At 49.8% G+C, this 19,453-nt stretch overlaps 1 protein-coding gene across 2 annotated transcripts in view; it reads left to right on the top strand.

Annotated features, from left to right (window-relative positions):
- The first annotated feature begins 11,198 nt into the window (after window positions 1-11,198).
- The window catches only part of TPX2 (TPX2 microtubule nucleation factor), a 255,700-nt gene continuing 247,445 nt past the window's right edge, over window positions 11,199-19,453 (top strand). For both annotated transcript variants that reach the window (XM_030212702.1, XM_030212701.1), the window contains exon 1: window positions 11,199-11,305. The gene's annotated coding sequence lies outside the window, so the exon portion shown is untranslated. The remainder of the gene's footprint in view (window positions 11,306-19,453) is intronic.

The following is a 19,453-nucleotide window of genomic DNA, read 5'->3' as shown; positions in this document are numbered from 1 at the left end:
GACTTTCGTCTGCCGAATTTGCTGTGATGAGCCAGTCGTCGAGGTAAGGGTGAACTCTGATACCCTCTTGCCTGAGAAAGGCAGCTACCACTGTCATGACTCTTGGAGCTTGGTAATTAGAAGCCCCAATATCATGGAGCATAACCCTGGCGCAGCAATCACCTGAAGTCTCTATTATTTTATAAAGTCTCTTTTATTGAATAAATCACAGATAATTTACTCACAGATAGATGTTCAGGATACAGAGACTTCTTAATCTGGAGGCTGTGGGAGGTGGAGATCTGAAGAGAGGTAGTTGTATTGCAGGGGGAGGAGAAGATAGTTGAACAGGTAGAAATAGTCCAAAGCTGGGTGACTGCAATGTGCAATATCTCATTTGGAAGAAGATATTTACAGGGTAAAAAATCCAGGTTCGTTACAGGGAGTTTGGAGCAGGACAGAGCTGTCTGGAGCGAGATGGTGTTGGCTCCATGTCCCTGGCTGTAATGTAGGAAGAAGCCCCTTGTGGCTGAAAGGACAAAGAAGTGGTGGGGCTTCACACAGGGAGGAGACAGATAGAGACCAATGGGGACAGAGCCTGCTATCGGATAGCAAGGGGTAGTCCTAGAGATAGGAGGGAAAGGTCATACCTGGCTGACCTCTGTGGACAGAATAGTAAGACTGAGCAGGAAGACAAAAGAGCCAAGCTTGGCAGAGAGAGAGGGAGAGAGAGAAGGTCTGAGCAGCCTCACAACCAGTGATAGCAGTTCTTACACAGCCAAACAAGTGTGGTTGCACTGCCTGTGAACTACATTACCCACAGTGCATTGCTCATGTATTTTTCCAGTGGGGAAACTGCAGCAATGATAGTCCTTGGGACTGAGAATAACAGTAAAGGCATTACACACATTTTAGGATCACGTTATAAACTAGTGCGAGGCTGTCGGAGAACACAACACTCCCCGCGTGGTATCGGTAGATACCACTATCCTTATTATCACACTTTACCAAATTAATCGCATGCAAAGTCCATTATTGACATTCAGGCTGTCCATCGGCTGTCACGATCCCAGACTTCGAACAAACAGTCGCGAACTCTGGAACAACGTGAGTTCTTGACCTATTGTCGTCGAACGGCAGCAGGAGGCAAACCTCCCGAGCAGGACTGGACTAACAAGCTTGGTTTGGCTGGAACCAGTTGCTAGGACAGACTTGGCTTAGCAGGAACAGGATTCAAGATGCTGGAACCAGGTTCAGGATGCTCGAACAAGCTGGACGGGAACAGGATTCAGGATGCTGGAACAAACTTGGCAGGAACGGGAGCTGAAAGCAAACAAAGCAGAGAAGAGCAGGCAGGGGACTGGAGCTGAAGACAACCAGGATAGACACAAGCAGGATACAAAGCTAGCCCTCACAGACAAACAACAGGACTAAGGCTGAAGCTAAGGCAGAGAGGGACTATAACAAACAAGGCAGGCTAGGCAGGACACAAACACGACCTAGAGACAGACAACAGACTAAGGCTGGCGCTAAGGTAGAGGAGAACTAGAACAAGCAAGGCTGACTAGGCAGGACACAAATCTGACCTACACAGACAAACAACAGAACTACGGCTGAAGGTTGAACCCAGCACACAAACAGACTGAGAAGAGCAGAGGCAGAAGTGCCCATAGGCACACAGACTATGAACGAGGTAGAAGTGCTACGCTTCCTTATAAACAGGACAGAGGCAGGAAATACACAGAACCCAAAGTGAGGCTTGACACACACAGGAGAGAAACACGCAAACAGTAGCCAGCACAGCAGCTGACCCTCAGGACAAGGTGTGGACCAGAGGGGGATCACGACCACAGTTGTGGTACTGGCTGTAGGGTCGTCTTCTTCATCACACAGGAGCTGAAACGAGAGACAGACAACATCAACACTAGACAACACAAAAGAGAGAGAGAGTCTTTGAGTCCTTGGTCTTCATGGGAGGATGGCGACTCTCTGTGCTTGTGCTTCTTCGGGTGGTCCAGGAAGCGAAATCTTGGCGGTGGGTCATACGGGCCATTCACTGTAGACAGGATGCTTCGTTGGGTGCGCTGGTGCAGCTGGGTGGAGACCCAAAGGGTGAATTCCCAGTTTAGGCCAAGGCGGCGTTGAAACGAGGGTGTGTCCACACCCAAGTCTAGATCTTTCAGGTCTCTGGCATGGTCTACTGACGGGAATGACTCATCTTTACTGAACTCTTTGTTCATCATGCTCAGGAACTCTTTGTCTTTTATGGAGAAGGCTGGTTCATCTCCATCTTTGGTGTTCTGGAACACTGAGCTTCCCAGGTGTTCTCCTAAGTCTGCTGGAGAGACTGTTTTGTAGAGCGTTGGGACAATGCTCTGTTCCTTCTGGGCGGGAGCTTCTTTGGTGGTTAAGTGGTTGGTACATGGCTCGAACAAGGAAGAGCACCCGCTGTCTAGGACATTGGTGTGAAGTACCTTGACATTTGACTTTCTTGTTCGCTTGAGGCAGGCATCGCCTGCTGTTGTCCCACCCCAGTTGAGTGGGTGTGCATAGGGAGCACTGCATGGGCTCTTGCTTGATTCATGGATGTCCAGGGGTTCTGGTGCATCTCTGTCTGGCAAAAGCGAGATCTCAGCGTCTGGATTCAAGTATGCAAGCTGGTTGGTGGTGGGCCTCAGGTAAGGGTGATTCCGGGCAGCTTGTAGCGTGGGACTCTCACCCTTGTCATTTGGTATCTGGTCACGTTCAAACTTTGTGAGTGACTGTGGCATGGTGTCGCCATTCATAGCCTCTATTGCGTAATCGCTTGCTGCTTGCCTTGCCGTCTGTACGGCCTTTGCACAAGTTTTGATGCTGTCTTGGGCGTAGTTTTGGTGGATGTCGAACAGGTCATGGCGCTCTGATCTTGCAAGAGGCCTGTTGCTCTGCTCATTTATGACAACGTACGTTTTGGCTGCTTTGTCACGTCGTCCTTTAAGGTGCACTTCGGTCAAGCATGTCTTGGTGCGGCATCTACCTTCGCAGTTTCCTTCACACACCTTCGTGCATCTCGGAGTGGCTTGGAATGTTGGTGCCTTCTCCTCCTCCGTCTCCCCGCCATGATTCGATGCGGGGTTAGAACTCGGTTCGGCATCATCTGGGTGTACGGCATAGACCCTCTGGTCGCTGCCATGTTCTGTACCCTTGATAGGTACTCTGCAATTTTTGGCAGGATGATCTGAATTCAATTCTTTTACACGTGTGGCTGTTTCCTTTCTCAGCCCGTGCAGCATCGTGTGCTTCTCTTGCTTAGGAGTGAGCTTCATACTTGCTATGGCATCCTCGGAATCGGATTTCTCCGTCCTGTGCCGCTCAGGGCGGTCATTGGACTGGGTAAGCTCTGCGCTCCCCAGATCTTTGCTGGTCAGACACTCTGCTGGCTCATCTCTTGCTGTGGCTTTAAGTCGAGCAGCTGACGTCACTGCCAGTTGGTTGGCTTGCGTCTTTCCGACACTTGATGCGGAGTGTGGCTGTCCAGCTCCCTCTGGTTTAGACCAAGGGAGTTCAGCCGATATTCTGCTTGAGAGTGACTGCTCCGGTCTCTCTTGCTTCTGCCCTGTGCGAGGGCTTAGACTTTGCGATGAGCATTCTAGCTCGTTTCCCTTTCGCTTCAGCCCTATGTGAGGGCTCAGACTCTGTGGTGAGCGTTCTTGCTCATTTCCCCTTTGCTTCTGCCCTGTGCGAGGGCTCAGACTCTGCGGTGAGCGTTCTTGCTCGTGTCTCTCCTGCCCCCAGTCTGCGTGAAGGCTCGGACTCTGTGGTGAGCGTTCTTGCTCGTTTCCCTTTCGCTTCCACCCTATGTGAGGGCTCAGACTCTGCGGCGAGCGTTCTTGCTCATTCCCCCTTTGCTTCTGCCCTGCGCGAGGGCTCAGATTCTGTGATGAGCGTTCTAGCTCGTTTCCCTTTTGCTTCCACCCTGTACGAGGGCTCAGACTCTGCGGTGAGCGTTCTTGCTCATGTATCTTCTGCCCCCAGTCTGCGTGAAGGCTCGGACTCTGCGGTGAGCGTTCCTGCTCGTGTCCCTCCTGCCCCCAGTCTGCGTGGAGGCTCGGACTCTGTGGTGAGCGTTCTTGCTCGTTTCCCTTTTGCTTCTGCCCTGCACGAGGGCTCAGATTCTGTAACGAGCGCTCTTGCTCGTTTCCCTTTTGCTTCTGCCCTGTGCGAGGGCTCAGACTCTGCGGTGAGCATTCTTGCTCGTGTCTCTCCTGCCCCCAGTCTGCGTGGAGGCTCGGACTCTGCGGTGAGCGTTCTTGCTCGTTTCCCTTTCGCCTCTGTCCTATGTGAGGGCTCAGACTCTGCGGTGAGCATTCTTGCTCGTGTCTCTCCTGCCTCCAGTTTGTGTGAAGGCTCAGACTCTGTTGCTGAGATGGAGCGTCTCTGTTAGCGCATCTTTCTGGAGCGAGTGCTAGTGGTAGTGCATCCGTGTGCATGCTTGCATGTGGGTCACTGTCGTACGAGCTTGCCTCCGTAGTGTACTCTGCTTTAGGCTCATTCATCTCGGGTGGGTTAAACTCTGACGAAAGTAGATCAGGTTCCTCGGTATATGAGGGTTCTTCTGACTCAAATTGCTTTAATGCGCTAGTAGGTAATGGGGTGTGTGCCATCGCATGAGCTTTGGTTCTTAGCGCAGGATCTTCAGAGACAAGGCGGTTAAGTCATTTCTTTCTGTCATTCTGATCTGCAGCGGCTTCGAGAGCCTTGGCCTTTGCCTCTAGTGAAGCTAGTTTTTTCTCTTGCCGGAGCACTTCTGTGATAATGTCTCGCTCAGCTTTTTCACGCACAGTCTCAGCCTCCATCTCCGCCCTTTTGCGCGCTTCTCCAACCTCCATCCTTTCTGCGGGCTTCCTCAGCATCCAGCGCAACCAGTTTTAGCCTCAGGGCGGCTTCTTGTGCAATGTAAGGATACTGAGCCTTGGCCACCCGTGCCATAACCCGCGCCTGAAGGGCCGCTGACCTGGCTGTCGATTGGCTGGAACGGCTTAGTTTCTCGCTGTACTTTTCTTGCTTTGCTTGATAAATTTCCAGGAGTTTCTGGGTTACCTGGCAAGTTCTTCTGCTCTTGAACAATGCGATGCCCTCTAGCCATTTCTGTGCGCCTGGTGCAGGGGACACTTCATCTGGTCTTGTCTGTAAGGCATTAAGTTCTGCCATCTGCCCTGGTTTGCTTATCTGTCTTTATTGAGTGAGGGGTCGGCTGTTAGGGTGGAGAGAGCTGTTCGGTATGAAGGCTGTGCTGGGACCTGCTAGCTGTGGTGGCTTCTCTCTCTGTGCTGGGTTAGGGAGCAGTTTGCTTCTCAAGGTGCTGAAATCAACTGGATCAAGTTTCACTGTTATGTTACTGGGCAAAGGAGTAGCTCTGAGTCAGGGCTGTCGCTTCAAGCAGTATCCTAGCAACAGATTGCTTCCCTAGCCTCCTTAGTCTTTCTTCATAGGGAAGTCATCCCATCCCCTTTATCATTTTCGTCGCCCTTCTCTGTACCTTTTCAAATTCCACTATATATTTTTTGAGATGCAGTGACCAGAGTTGAACACAATATTCGAGGTGCGGTCGCACCATGGACCGATACAATAGCACTATAACATCCTCACTTTTGTTTTCCATTCCTAATAATACCTAACATTATATTTGCTTTCTTAGCCGCCACAGCACACTGAGCAGAGGGTTTCAACATATCATCAACAATGACACCGAGATCCCTTGCTTGGTCGGTGATTCCTAATGTGGAACCTTGCATTACGTAGCTACAGGTTCCTCTTTCCCACATTCAACTGTATTTAAAAAACCCTCAAGAGGCAAAGTCTTATCATTTAAACTTGATCAGACAAAAGTCTGCTATAAGACAACCACCTCAACACACAACAGATTCTGCAACATGTTCTAAAACCCTGTCTCTTATTATAACAAACTAAAGTTATATTAATGTTTTGATGCAATTTCAGTAAGGCCAATGCACCATCCCTCCTTTGCAAAACACTATGTACAAACTTGTGCATAAACACGCTCAGATACCATAAAAGCACTAACTCCCAGGACAAAAAACAAACATCCATGAAATGGCAGCACTATCAATATTACACCAGTCCCTAGAATTTCAATAGACCACCTAGTGGGGGGGGGGGGGGGGGGGGGGGAGAAAAGAAAGGACTGCTACAGATCTCTACACTGAAAGGGCATGCTAGCAGAACACTGCACCTTGGTCACAAGCACAAATTATAGACAGACTCTCATCAAATATGAAACAAGGGACCTCACATCAGTACTAGAGAAATGAAGGCAAAAAACAAAACAAAAAAAAAAAAGTCAAATCAGACTCTGTTCAGCCAACAAAAGAAATACAAACAGAATTGCAAGATATCAGAGATATACATTTCCGAAACCTGTCATATTCCAGCTACTATGAAATTCAAAATAAAAAACTTTTTTTTTTTAAACCTTTCCTGTTTGAACAATTTATTATTCCATTTCCTTTGGTCCCAGTGTCTCGTTCCTGTTTTTCTCTGTTTCATCTGTGTTTGTATAGTCTCCATGTCCATCATCCTTCTGTCTGTACTCTTATTTGTCCTATCTAGCATCTCCCTTCTGTGTCCCTATCCCTATTCTACCCTAGAATTTAGCATCTGCCCTCCTTGTGTCCCCATCTCCCCCTTTTCTGGCATCGGCCCTCCCAGTGTCTCCATCTCCCCCCTTTTCTGGCATTTGCTCTCCCAGTCTCCCTATCTCCCCCCCCCCCCCCATTTCCCGGCATCTCCAGCACCTGCCCTCCCAATGTCCCCGTTTTCCCCCTTTGTCCAACATTCTGTCCATTGTTCACCATCTTCCCACCATTTCAGCATTTTCCTATGTCTCTATCTCACCCCTCTTCCAGGCTACAGAGGAAATTGGAGGGTCATGTGATAGGAGGAAATGTCCTATTGTGGATTAAAAACAGGTTGAAGGATAGGAAACAGAGAGTGGGGTTAAATGGGCAGTATACACAATGGAGAAGGGTAGTTAGTGGGGTTCCTCAGGGGTCTGTGCTAGGACCTTAGCTCTTTAATATATTTATAAATGATTTAGAGATGGGAGTAACTAGCGAGGTAATTAAATTTGCTGATGACACAAAGTTATTCAAAGTTGTTAATTCGCGAGAGGATTGTGAAAAATTACAGAAGGACCTTACGAGACTGGGCGGCTAAATGGCAGATGACGTTTAATGTGAGCAAGTGCAAGGTGATGCATGTGGGGAAAAAAAGAACCCAAATTATAGCTACGTCATGCAAGGTTCCACGTTAGGAGTTACAGACCAAGAAAGGGATCTGGATGTCGTCGTCGTCGTCGATAATACAAATAAACCTTCTGCTCAGTGTGCTGCTGCGGCTAGGAAAGTGAATAGAATGTTGGGTATTATTAGGAAAGGTATGGAAAACAGGTGTGAGGATGTTATAATGCCATTGTATCGCTCCATGGTGCGACCGCACCTTGAGTATTGTGTTCAATTCTGGTCGCTGCATCTCAAGAAAGATATAGTAGAATTGGAAAAGGTGCAGCGAAGGGCGACTAAAATGATAGCGGGGATGGGACGACTTCCCTATGAAGAAAGACTAAGGAGGCTAGGGCTTTTCAGCTTGGAAAAGAGACGGCTGAGGGGAGACATGACAGAGGTATATAAAATAATGAGTGGAGCAGGTGGATGTGAAGCGTCTGTTCACGCTTTCCAAAAATACTAGGACTAGGGGGCATGCGATGAAACTACAGTGTAGCAAATTTAAAACAAATCGGAGAAAATGTTTCTTCACCCAACGCATAATTAAACTCTGGAATTCGTTGCCAGAGAACGTGGTGAAGGCGGTTAGCTTGGCAGAGTTTAAAAAGGGGTTAGACGGTTTCCTAAAGGACAAGTCCATGAACCACTACTAAATGGACTTGGGAAAAATCCACAATTCCAGGAATAACATGTATAGAATGTTTGTACGTTTGGGAAGCTTGCCAGGTGCCCTTGGCCTGGATTGGCCGCTGTCGGGGACAGGACGCTGGGCTCGATGGACCCTTGGTCTTTTCCCAGTGCGGCATTACTTATGTACTTATTGTCTCCCATCCCCCCTTTCTAGTAGTGTCCCTATCTCCCCATCTTTCCCTTTCCAGTAGTGTTCATTTCTCCCCATCTCCTTTCTAGTAGTGTCCCCATCTCCTTTTCAGTAGTGTCCCTATCTTCCCATCTTTTCCTTTCCAGTAGTGTTCCTATCTCCCCCTCCTTTCCAGTAGTGTCTCCATCTCCCCATAAGTACATAAGCATCGCCATGCTGGGACAGACCAAGGGTCCATTGAGCCCAGCACCCTGTCACTGACAGCGGCCAAAAGAACAAGCAATTTGTCCTGCCCATCCTAGAAATACTGTATTAGTCCCTCGTCCATTCAATAACATTTTATGGCTTTTTCCTCCAGGAAGCCATCCAACCCTTTTTTGAAGTCCGCTAAGTTAACCGCCTTAACCACCTTTTCCGGCAGCGAATTCCAGAGTTTAACTACGCGTTGAGTGTAGAAAAATTTCCTCTGATTTGTTTTAAATTTACCACACTGCAGCTTCATCGCATGCACCCTTGTCCTAGTATTTTTGGAAAACGTATACAGACGCTCCACATCGACCCAATCCATCTCTCCCTCCTTTTCAGTAGTGTCCTCATCTCCCCCCTTTTCAGTAGTGTCTCTACTCCCTCTTTTCCAGCACTGCCTCTGCGTTCCACTGTCCCTACCCTCTCCCTCAAGGAGATTTGATTAATCGAACAAATGAATCAAATGAACACATGTAACTATGTGTTTAAATTCCTAGGTTCATAAACCCATAAGGAAACAGGATATCCTTACTAAGATTTGACCATTCATTACTGTATTGTATAGAACAGTGTAGAAAAATTAGCACAAAATATAGAGAGTTCATTACTGCTGTTTCTACCAGCTGCAATATTTTTTAAAGCTGGGGTACCCTCCCACCCCCTTTACAAAGCTCTGTGGCAATGACTTAGCCCATTCAAAGTGAATTAGTTGTGTCCACATTACCGCACCAGTAACTGCTTGTGCAGCTTTGAAAACAGGGAGTTAGTAATTTCCAATTTTATTTCCATGGGCGTAGACTGGGGGGGGGGGGGGGGGGCGAGTCCCTGCCCTCTCTGTCTGCGTCCCGCCTTCCTCTGATGTCATTTCCTTTCGGGCGGGACGCAGACAGAGAGGGCAGGGATGCAGCGAAGCGGACGGAGACGAGCGTGTCTATCTACCCCCTCTCTACCTACCTCCCTCCGGCGCAGGCAGCAGCAATCTTCTCTAAGCCTTTGTTGTTCCTGGCAGCGGTAGCGACATACATGCTGCCTTCAGCTCTGCCCCGAAGCCTTCTCTTCAAGTTCCTGTTCCCGCATAGGTGGGAACAGGAACTTGAAGAGAAGGCTTCCGGGGCAGACCGAAGGCAGCGTGTATACGTCGCTACCGCTGCCAGGAGCACAGTAAGGTTGAAGAAGACTGCTGCCTGCGCCGGAGGGAGGGAGGAAGAGAGGGTGTAAACGGAGTCACGATCCTGGACCTCGCAGGGGGGGGCAGCAGAGGGAAGATGGATGGGACTGGGAGGGTGGAGAGCAGAGGGAAGGAGCAGGAGATGGATGGGACTGGGAGGGGTCAGTGTTGCCAGGTGGGCGGTTTTCCGCGACCCGCCGCGGGAAATTTTTGCCCGCGGTGGGTTGCGGTTTTTTGGGCTTCTTTTTTGTCTTTTGGGTGGTTTTTAGGCTTTTTTTCGGCCGCGGGGGACGGGGTTAGTGACGTTTTGGGCGGGGTTAGTGACGTTCTGGGCGGGGCCGATGACGGGGGAGGCGGGGCCGGTGATGGGGGAGGCGGGGCCGGTGACGTGGGGTGGGGGTGTCAGGGGCGGGGTTTGAGTTTGGGCGGGTTTTGGGCTGGATTTAGGCTGGGAAAAAAATTTTCCACCTGGCAACCCTGGGAGGGGTGGGAGGCAGAGGGAAGGAGCAGGAGATGGATGGGACTGGGAGGGGTGGGAAGCAGAGGGAAGGAGCAGGAGATGGATGGGACTGGGAGGGTGGGAAGCAGAGGGAAGGAGCAGGGGATGGATGGGACTGGGAGGGGTGGGAAGCAGAGGGAAGTAGCAAGAGATGGATGGGACTGGGAGGGGTGGGTGGGAAGCAGAGGGAAGGACCAGGAATTGGATTGGACTGGGAAAGGAGGTGAGCAGAGGGAAGGAGCAGGAGATGGATGGGACTGGGAGGGTGGGGAGCAGAGGGAAGCCTACTGGAAAGAAGACACTGCATAAAACAGAAGACACTGGGACCAAAGCGAATAGAAAAACTAAATGATCAACAAAGGTAGAAAAAGTATTTTATTCAGAATATATTAATTGAAATATGTCAGCTTTTTGAAATGTGCATCTGTGATATTTTGCCTGTAAATTTCAATTCCTTCCTCCATATTAGCATATTCATATGTATATATGCAAATGAATGCTAATATGCTCCGCCCCATCCTTTGCCCCTCCCCCCCCAATGAAACAGTAAAACTACGCCTATGTTTATTTCATATACATATATATATATATATATATATATACACACACACACACACACACGTACATATATGGGAAGCTTTCAAATAAAAATCCACACATAGGCAGTCATAAGCGTTTACTATTGTTTTTATACATAAGTATCTTTAGTGTCATCATAATGAGCAATAATAAAGGCATATAGCACAGCATTGGAAATGACAAAGCAAGCGCTGAAGAACTGACAAAAAAACATTTAGATTATTACCCTCCCCCTTCACAGATCCCTCGAAAACTCCCAAAACCCCCCTACCGGCTCCTCTTACGTTCCCCCGCAAGAGAGACAATGCAATACCTAGCATGTTTAATAAAACAATATAAACCTCACAGTGTTCACTAACAACAGCAATTGTTCCTCCGCTGGCGGCCAATATGCCGGCAAGCTCCGGCTACTACCTTCAGCCCAGATAATGGGCCACATAGGACCATGCCGTTTCCCGTCACTAAACTTACTTGTTCGCAACTAACGAACTTCATTACCCAGAAATCCTTTGCCGGTTTTTTTTCTCATCCCTCTTTCTTTGACCTTAAGTAGCGTTTGTCCAATGGGGGTGTTGATAACGAATACGAATGCTGTGATTGGTCTGTTCGGATAACGTTCTAATTTGAAACGTTAACAGACTGGGGTGGCGTGGCGTTTGGCGAAGCGATTGTTTGGTGAGGGGCGAACGACGGGAAGCTGCGGTTGGACTCGCAGAAGAGAGGAAAAGGCGGTGAGAAACTGGCTAGGACTGAGACCGGGACTGGGACTGGGAAGGAGAGTAGGAATCTGGTGCATGGGTGGATGTGAGAAAGGGAAGCGGGAGTCTGGGGCCCAGGGATGCGGGTTGATATGGGGAAGGGGAGTGGCCTCTTGTTATTGCCTGTACGTTGCATTGCCTTTTATATGTTAACACATTTCAAGAAATTAACCTATTTTGGGAGACTCGTACCTCTTAGTTCATGAAAGGATGTAAGGAGAGAGCTTGGGGGTGCATAGTATGTGGAGGACTGAAGAAAGTTTTTCTAAGGGGGTGGACATAGCCTATCTGTTCTGAAAAATCATGATTTCCTCATACTTGTATTTTTAAAAAGATGTTACTAGAAAGATTTGACACATTCCCCTACCCCCATCCCAGTTCCAAAGACTTAAATTTGATGCTAATAGAACTTTTTCGTGTTACTCCATATACCAAGGAGCATTCATAATAAAACACAAATTTAAAAACATAGGGCTTGATATAGTTTCTCTGCTGAACTGACATCTGGTAATATTCTGTGACACACTGGCACTTAAGCTGATAGTCCTGTTGAATTTTGCCACTGTCTAGTAGTTAGTGCTGGGGTGGGGATGGAATTTAATTCGTTAATGGTAATATTAAGCCCCCCTGTTTACTAAAGATGCTGCTGGTGCGCTAATGACGACACAGTCTATTCACTTTCAATGGGCTGTATTGGGGTTGCCACGCGGTAGCCATTAGTGCAGCTGAGTAAATAGGGGGGGGGGTAAGTTTGCTAACCAGCTAAGTGGATAAATAAAGTTAGGACAACAACAAGGCTGTTCTAACTTCATCTGCTGAGCTAACTGGGTACAGATCTGAATATTGGCCAGTGCCTGGTTAACTTCCAAGTGACTGCACATACCTAGAAATTCAGTACTGGTGCCCGGACATGGCCTAGCATTGGAATATCTGGAGTTAATGTAGCCTGTGGCTTTTGAGAAATTCTCTTCTAAAAGAGCACATCAACTGAAAATAAAATAATTGAATCAATTCAATACAATTTTGATGGTAGACAACACAAACACCACTAAAATGTACAAGTGTTTATTGTAATGAGCTTTTGCTAACTGACCTATCCCAAAATGAACATGCTAACAAGCAATCAAAAGGACACACTGTCACAGAAAGTAACACTGCTTTATCACATATTCACAATCCACTCCTAAGTGAGGACATCACTAATAAATGAGAACATAGATCCAAAATAATTCTCACTCAAATGGATTAATTTTTCATTTTCATTTTTAGAAATTTATTAAATTTTAATAAGGGGTAGGAAATACAAATTACAAGAAATAATCAGGTAATCACACCAAAGAATAACAGTGGACAGGTAACAGAGGGAGGAAAAGGAGGGAGGCAGGAGGGGAAGCAATTTGTGAATGCATTCAAAGCAAAACCTGCAATTTACACTCGAGTACTATGAAGAACTCTTGTTTAAAGAAAGATAGGTTGTTAAAGGCAGCCACACTTTATCAACATATAAGGAATTTTGAACTTTGAGGGCTAAAGATAGCTCAAATTTGTGGATCTGTAAGACAGAATGCCACCAAAAGTGAGAATTAAGAAAGGTATCCTTCCAATTTGTTAAAACCATTTTTAAGCCTGCAGCAATGAACGTATCATATAGTTTGGAGGAATATTTGTCTAGAGCACATTCAATAATATGCGAACCAAATATGATCACTGATGAGTACAAAGTCCAATCTTCCACAAGTTCATATAAGGAAACAACCTCTTCAAAATATATTCCAACTCAAATATGTAATGAGCAGTTGATGTTTTCTTTTAGCACATGGTGTGTGAAGTATGTGCTTACCCTGTAATATAGTTAGTTTTTGAAAAAATGCTGCTTGCCGTGGGCTGAATAGCTATCTTTATTTTATCTTCAGTAGGAGGGTGGTAGCTGGTAAGGCTGCTTCCATATCATCATGCTGATCAATCCATAGACTGGTGGGTTGTGTCCATCTACCAGCAGGTGGAGATAGAGAGCAATCCTTTTGCCTCCCTATATGTGGTCATGTGCTGCCGGAAACTCCTCAGTATGTTCTCTATCTCAGCAGGTGGTGGTCACACACAGCAGCAGCTCTGGCTAGGTCTCCAAGCCTAATTTTTTAGGTTTTGTTGAGTACCTGGGGTTGAGGGCTCTTCTTGAGCAAGTGCAAACCTGGTGGCGCCAGGTCCCTCCTTTTCTCCCCCCTCCCGCTGGCTCCGTTAAAAAAAAAAAAAAAAAAAAAAAAAAAAATTTTTTGGACGTCCTTAAGGGCGTTTATTTCAACGTTTATTTAAATGTTTATTGCAGCTACTCACTGGGACACCAGTTCGTTACAGCTCGGAGCGAGCAGCAGGTAATTTTTACCTTTTTATAGCGGGCAGGGGGTTCCCCGATCGATCTCCACGTGGCCTATGGCGTCGGAGGGCGAGGGCACGAAGAATCGCTCCCCGGACCGCGTGTGCGCTTCTAGCGGGGATGCGGGGGTCTTAAAGTCTGATTCGCCCTTGTTGGGTGTCAGTTTGGAGGCCGGTCAGTGTCCCGGGTCTTCCTCCGGTGTGGCGGTTTTTCCCGCCATAAACGCCCATCCCCCGCTGCTCGCCTCCGCCATCTTGGCCGGCCACTCTGCTCGGACGGCTTCTTCTTGGGCCGCCCTTGAGCTGGGAGACGTTAATGCCATGGCCGCCCTTGATTTGGGCGACGGCAAAAAAGCGGCTAAAGTTAAGCGCCGTTCTTCCCGCGTGGCTCCTTCGCGGAGTGTCGCGCCGGACGCCATCTTGGATGCGCAGCATGTTTCTCCCCCGCTCTTGCGAGCGCCGGTTGAGGGTGCGTCTAGGGCTGTGGCCCAGGCTGCTGAAGTGCACAGTCTGGGGGGTTTCTCCCCCGAGTTTATTTTGCTGCTGCATCAGGCCTTCCTTATGCAAAACGCTGCCCCTTCTCCCTTGTCCGATAAAGGGGTTGAGGCCCCCGGAAGTAAACGCCCTCGGGTGGATTCCCAGGCCTTAGAGGACTCTGTCTCCTCTGATGTAGATGAGGGCAGCGTATCTGAGTTCTCCCAACGGTCCTTTGGGGATTCCTTGGAGGAGACTGATTCCCGCTCAGATGGAGCGGATGACCCCTCTGCAGCGCGGATCTTTCGCTCAGAGGATTTGCCCAACCTGTTAGTGCAGGCCATGAGCATTTTGAAGATTTCCTCTCCAGAGGACGTCTCTCCCTCAGCCCCTATTGGCTCCGCCATTATGCTGGGGACGAAGCGCCCGCCTAGAACCTTCCACGTGCATGATGCCATGCACACCTTAATTTCGGCTCAATGGGATGTTCCAGAAGCGAGCCTCAGAGTGGCTAGGGCTATGTCCCGCCTCTATCCTTTGCCTGAAAGTGAACGGGAGGCCTTTCTTTGGCCTACCGTGGATTCTTTAATCACTGCGGTGACTAAGAAAACGGCGTTGCCGGTGGAAGGTGGCACGGCCCTAAAGGACAGAAGATTGGAGGCGGCCTTAAGGTCGTCCTTCGAGGCGGCTGCCTTAAGTTTGCAGGCCTCAGTTTGCGGCTCCTATGTGGCCAGGGCGTGCCTGATGATTGTGCAGCGGGCTTCCCCCTCGGATCCTTCCTTGAGGGCTGATTGGCCGGCCCTGGAATCGGGCTTGGCTTATTTGGCAGACTTACTGTATGATGTCTTGAGAGCCTCGGCTAAAGTTATGGCTCAGACAGTCTCTGCGCGGCGGTGGCTTTGGCTGAAACATTGGTCTGCTGACCACGCCTCTAAGTCCCGCCTGGCTAAGTTGCCTTTTAAAGGCAAGCTGCTCTTTGGGGTCGAGCTGGACAAAATTGTGACCAATCTCGGCACGTCTAAGGGTAAGAGGTCAGGGCTCGGGCCAGTGCTCGCCCCGGTAACTCCAGAGGATTGCCGGGCAAGTCGGGCTCCTCTGCTCCCTCTTCCTTCAAGAGGAACTTCTCCCCCAAGCAGCATTCCTTTCGCAGAGACCACCGTCCCGGAGTTGCGCCCTCCGGTCCTCCCCCAGGGTCTCGTACCCAATGACGGGGTCCTGGTCCATGGCCCAGTGCAGATTGGAGGACGCCTGTCCTCGTCTCTGGGCGAGTGGACCAGGGTAACTTCAGACGCTTGGGTGCTGGAAGTCATCAGAGACGGCTACAAGCTAGAGTTCTGCCGACCCTTAAGAGACGGGTTTGTACTCTCTCCATGCAAGTCTCCGGTCAAAGCTGTGGCGGTGCAGCAGACATTGGACAATCTGATCCGCCTGGGTGCGATCGTTCTGGTGCCAGCAAATCAGCTTGGCAAGGGACGTTACTCCATTTACTTTGTGGTACCAAAGAAAGGAGGTTCTGTACGGCCTATCCTCGACCTCAAAGGGGTCAATCGGGCCTTGAAAGTTCGGCACTTTCGCATGGAGACTCTCCGCTCTGTTATAGCGGCAGTGAAGGCAGGGGAGTTCCTGGCATCCTTGGACATCAAGGAAGCGTACTTGCATATTCCCATCTGGCCTCCTCATCAACGCTTTCTGCGTTTTGCAGTCCTGGGCCGACACTTCCAGTTCAGAGCCCTCCCGTTCGGGTTGGCTACTGCTCCGCGGACCTTCTCCAAAGTAATGGTGGTCATCGCGGCCTTCCTGCGAAAGGAAGGAGTACAAGTCCATCCTTATCTGGACGACTGGTTGATCCGAGCCCCCTCTTATGCAGAGTGCAGCAAAGCTGTGGACCGGGTGATTGCTCTTTTGAGCTCCCTGGGGTGGATCATCAACTGGGAGAAAAGCCAGCTGCGCCCGACTCAGTCCCTGGAGTATCTGGGAGTTCGATTCGACACCCAAGTGGGCAGAGTGTTCCTGCCGGACAATCGGATTGTCAAACTTCAGGCTCAGGTGGACCAGTTCCTAGTAGCCTCTCCGCTTCGGGCTTGGGACTATGTGCAGCTGTTGGGCTCTATGACGGCCACGATGGAAGTAGTGCCCTGGGCCAGGGCTCATATGAGACCACTACAACACTCTCTGCTGCAGCGCTGGACTCCGGTGTTGGAGGATTACGCTGTGCGCCTTCCCTTGGACCCAGCAGTGCGCAAGGCGCTGAGCTGGTGGCTGAAGACAGACAAGTTGTCTGCAGGGATGCCTCTTGTGACCCCGGAGTGGATTGTCGTCACGACGGACGCCTCTTTGACGGGCTGGGGAGCCCACTGCTTGGGAAGGACAGCGCAGGGGCTCTGGTCTCCTGCAGAGGCAAAGTGGTCTATCAACCTCCTGGAACTCAGAGCCATTCGGTTGGCGCTTTTGGAGTTCCTCCCGGTACTGGCGTTGAAGCCAGTACGGGTCCTGTCGGACAATGCCACGGCTGTGGCCTATGTCAACCGCCAGGGAGGTACCAAGAGCGCCCCTCTAGCCAAGGAAGCCATGAATCTATGCCAGTGGGCGGAAGCGAACCTGGAACAGCTGTCAGCGGCCCACATTGCCGGAGTCATGAATGTCAAGGTGGACTTTCTCAGTCGCCATACCTTGGATCCCGGAGAGTGGCAGTTATCGGCTCAGGCGTTCTTGGACATCACGAAGCGCTGGGGCCAGCCGAGCCTAGATCTGATGGCGTCATCGGCCAATTGCCAAGTGCCGCGCTTTTTCAGCAGAGGACGGGACCCTCGATCTCTGGGAGTAGATGCCCTTCTCCAACAGTGGCCGACACAGGAGCTTCTCAATGTGTTCCCGCCCTGGCCCATGTTGGGCAGGGTACTAGACCGGGTGGCAAAGCATCCGGGCCGGATAATCCTGGTGGGTCCGGACTGGCCCAGACGTCCCTGGTATGCGGACTTGATCAGGCTCTCAGTGGACGACCCTCTGCGGCTGCCAGTGGAGCAGGGCCTGTTGCATCAGGGTCCCGTAGTGATGGAGGATCCCCTTTGGTCTTACGGCCTGGCTATTGAGCGGCAGCGTCTGAGGAAGAAGGGCTTCTCAGACAAGGTCATCGCCACTATGCTGATAGCGAGGAAGCGCTCTACTTCTACTGCTTACGCCAGGGTTTGGCATACCTTTGCATCGTGGTGTGAGGCAGGCTCACTTTCTCCCTTCACTGCTCCAATTTCTTCAGTATTGGCGTTCCTGCAAGAAGGTCTGGAAAAAGGCCTGTCGTTCAGTTCCCTTAAGGCCCAGGTAGCGGCTCTTGCTTGCTTCAGGGGTCACCTGAAGGGTGCTTCCCTAGCCTCGTAGCCAGATGTGGTGCGCTTTCTCAAGGGAGTTAATCACCTGTGCCCTCCTCTGCACTCAGTGGTACCTGCGTGGAATCTCAATCTGGTGCTAAGAGCCTTGCAGAAGCCACCTTGTGAACCCTTGTCGAGGGCATCTCTGAAAGACCTGACGTTGAAAGCAGTCTTTTTGGTGGCTATCACTTCAGCCAGACGAGTTTCCGAGGTCCAGGCGTTATCATGTCGGGAACCTTTTCTGCAGTTCACTGAGGCAGGAGTGTCTATTCGCACAGTGCCTTCCTTCCTGCCCAAGATTGTTTCTCGCTTCCATGTGAATCAGCAGCTCTGTCTCCCTTCCTTTCATAGGGAGGACTACCCAGAGGAGTACTCTGCTCTCAAATATCTAGATGCGAGACGAGTCATCATCAGATACTTGGAAGTGACCAATGATTTCCGGAAGTCGGATCATCTGTTTGTGCTGTTCGCAGGCCCTCGTAAGGGTCTGCAGGCTGCCAAGCCTACAGTGGCTCGATGGGTCAAGGAAACCGTTGCAGCGGCTTATGTGGCCGTGGGGAAGGTGCCGCCTATCCAGCTGAAGGCTCACTCCATTAGAGCACAGGCGGCCTCGATGGCAGAGGCCGGGTCCGTCTCCTTGGAAGAGATTTGTAGGGCGGCAACTTGGGCATCGGCTCATACCTTCTCCAGACATTACCGCTTGACTGTGGCTGCTCGGGCGGAGGCCCGGTTTGGAGCTTCAGTGTTGCGGTCAGGGATTTCTATGTCCCGCCCTGGGTGACTACTGCTTCAGTACATCCCACCAGTCTATGGATTGATCAGCATGATGATATGGAAGGTAAAATTATGTATCATACCTGATAATTTTCTTTCCATTAATCATAGCTGATCAATCCATAGCCCCTCCCAGATATCTGTACTGTTTATATTCTGGTTGCATTTCAGGTTCAAGTTTAGTCTTCAGTTCCTGTTCAGGAGGACTTCGTGTTCAAGTTTTTTTCAATTGGATTCTTCAGGAGTTGAGACGATTTTGTGTTACAGTGAGCTGCTGCATTCCTCTCCCCTCCGTTTTACGGGGCTGGATTGAGACCTAAATTCTGCTGGCGCTCCCTCCCACTTCGTGCGGCTGTAGGGCAGCTTTGTACCCCTCCCGCTTTGACGGTGTTAGGGTCAGTCAGCTCCTCCCGCGGTTGCAGGATAAGCCAGATCCCCCCGCATCGGCGGGTGTGGTGTCCCTCCTCTGCTTCGCGGGGATGAGCTGGATGGATTCCCCTCTTCCACTTGTGTGGGGATGAGCTGGGTTGATTCCCTTCCCCCGTTTCGGCGGTGGTGAGCTGGGCAGAGTGTCCCTTTGTGGGTGTAATTCTCTAAGTGCTGAGTCCTGCGGATGGAGCTTTGATATCGACATACTGAGGAGTTTCCGGCAGCAGATGACCACATATAGGGAGGCAGAAGGATTGCTCTCTATCTCCACCTGCTGGTAGATGGACACAACCCACCAGTCTATGGATTGATCAGCTATGATTAATGGAAAGAAAATTATCAGGTATGATACATAATTTTACCTTATGTCTTACCTGATAATTTTCTTTCCATTAGTCCCTCAGATCAATCCAGAGGCCCTCCTTAGGGTGCGCATTAGCTGATTCTGTATGATGTATATATGGCAGAGTTTGGTATAGTTCATGTGGTTTAGGTTCGCGTTCTTCTGTTGGTCTGGAAGTTTGGATTCAACAAGTTCTTGGAAAACAGTTGTTACTGTGAAGCAGCTGGAAGGTTTTCCTTCAGATTATTTGCTCTTTTTGAGAGGCAGGAGAGTGAACTATGGTTCAAATGATTTCTTACTGCTTTGGTATTGTATACTGAAGTGACGCTGGCTGCACACGCCCTCTTGTGGGCGAACTTCGGTGTTCTC

Source organism: Microcaecilia unicolor, chromosome 8 (genome assembly GCF_901765095.1).
Source record: "Microcaecilia unicolor chromosome 8, aMicUni1.1, whole genome shotgun sequence".
Taxonomy (NCBI): Eukaryota; Metazoa; Chordata; class Amphibia; order Gymnophiona; family Siphonopidae; genus Microcaecilia; species Microcaecilia unicolor.
This window is presented reverse-complemented; position numbering and strand designations above follow the sequence as displayed.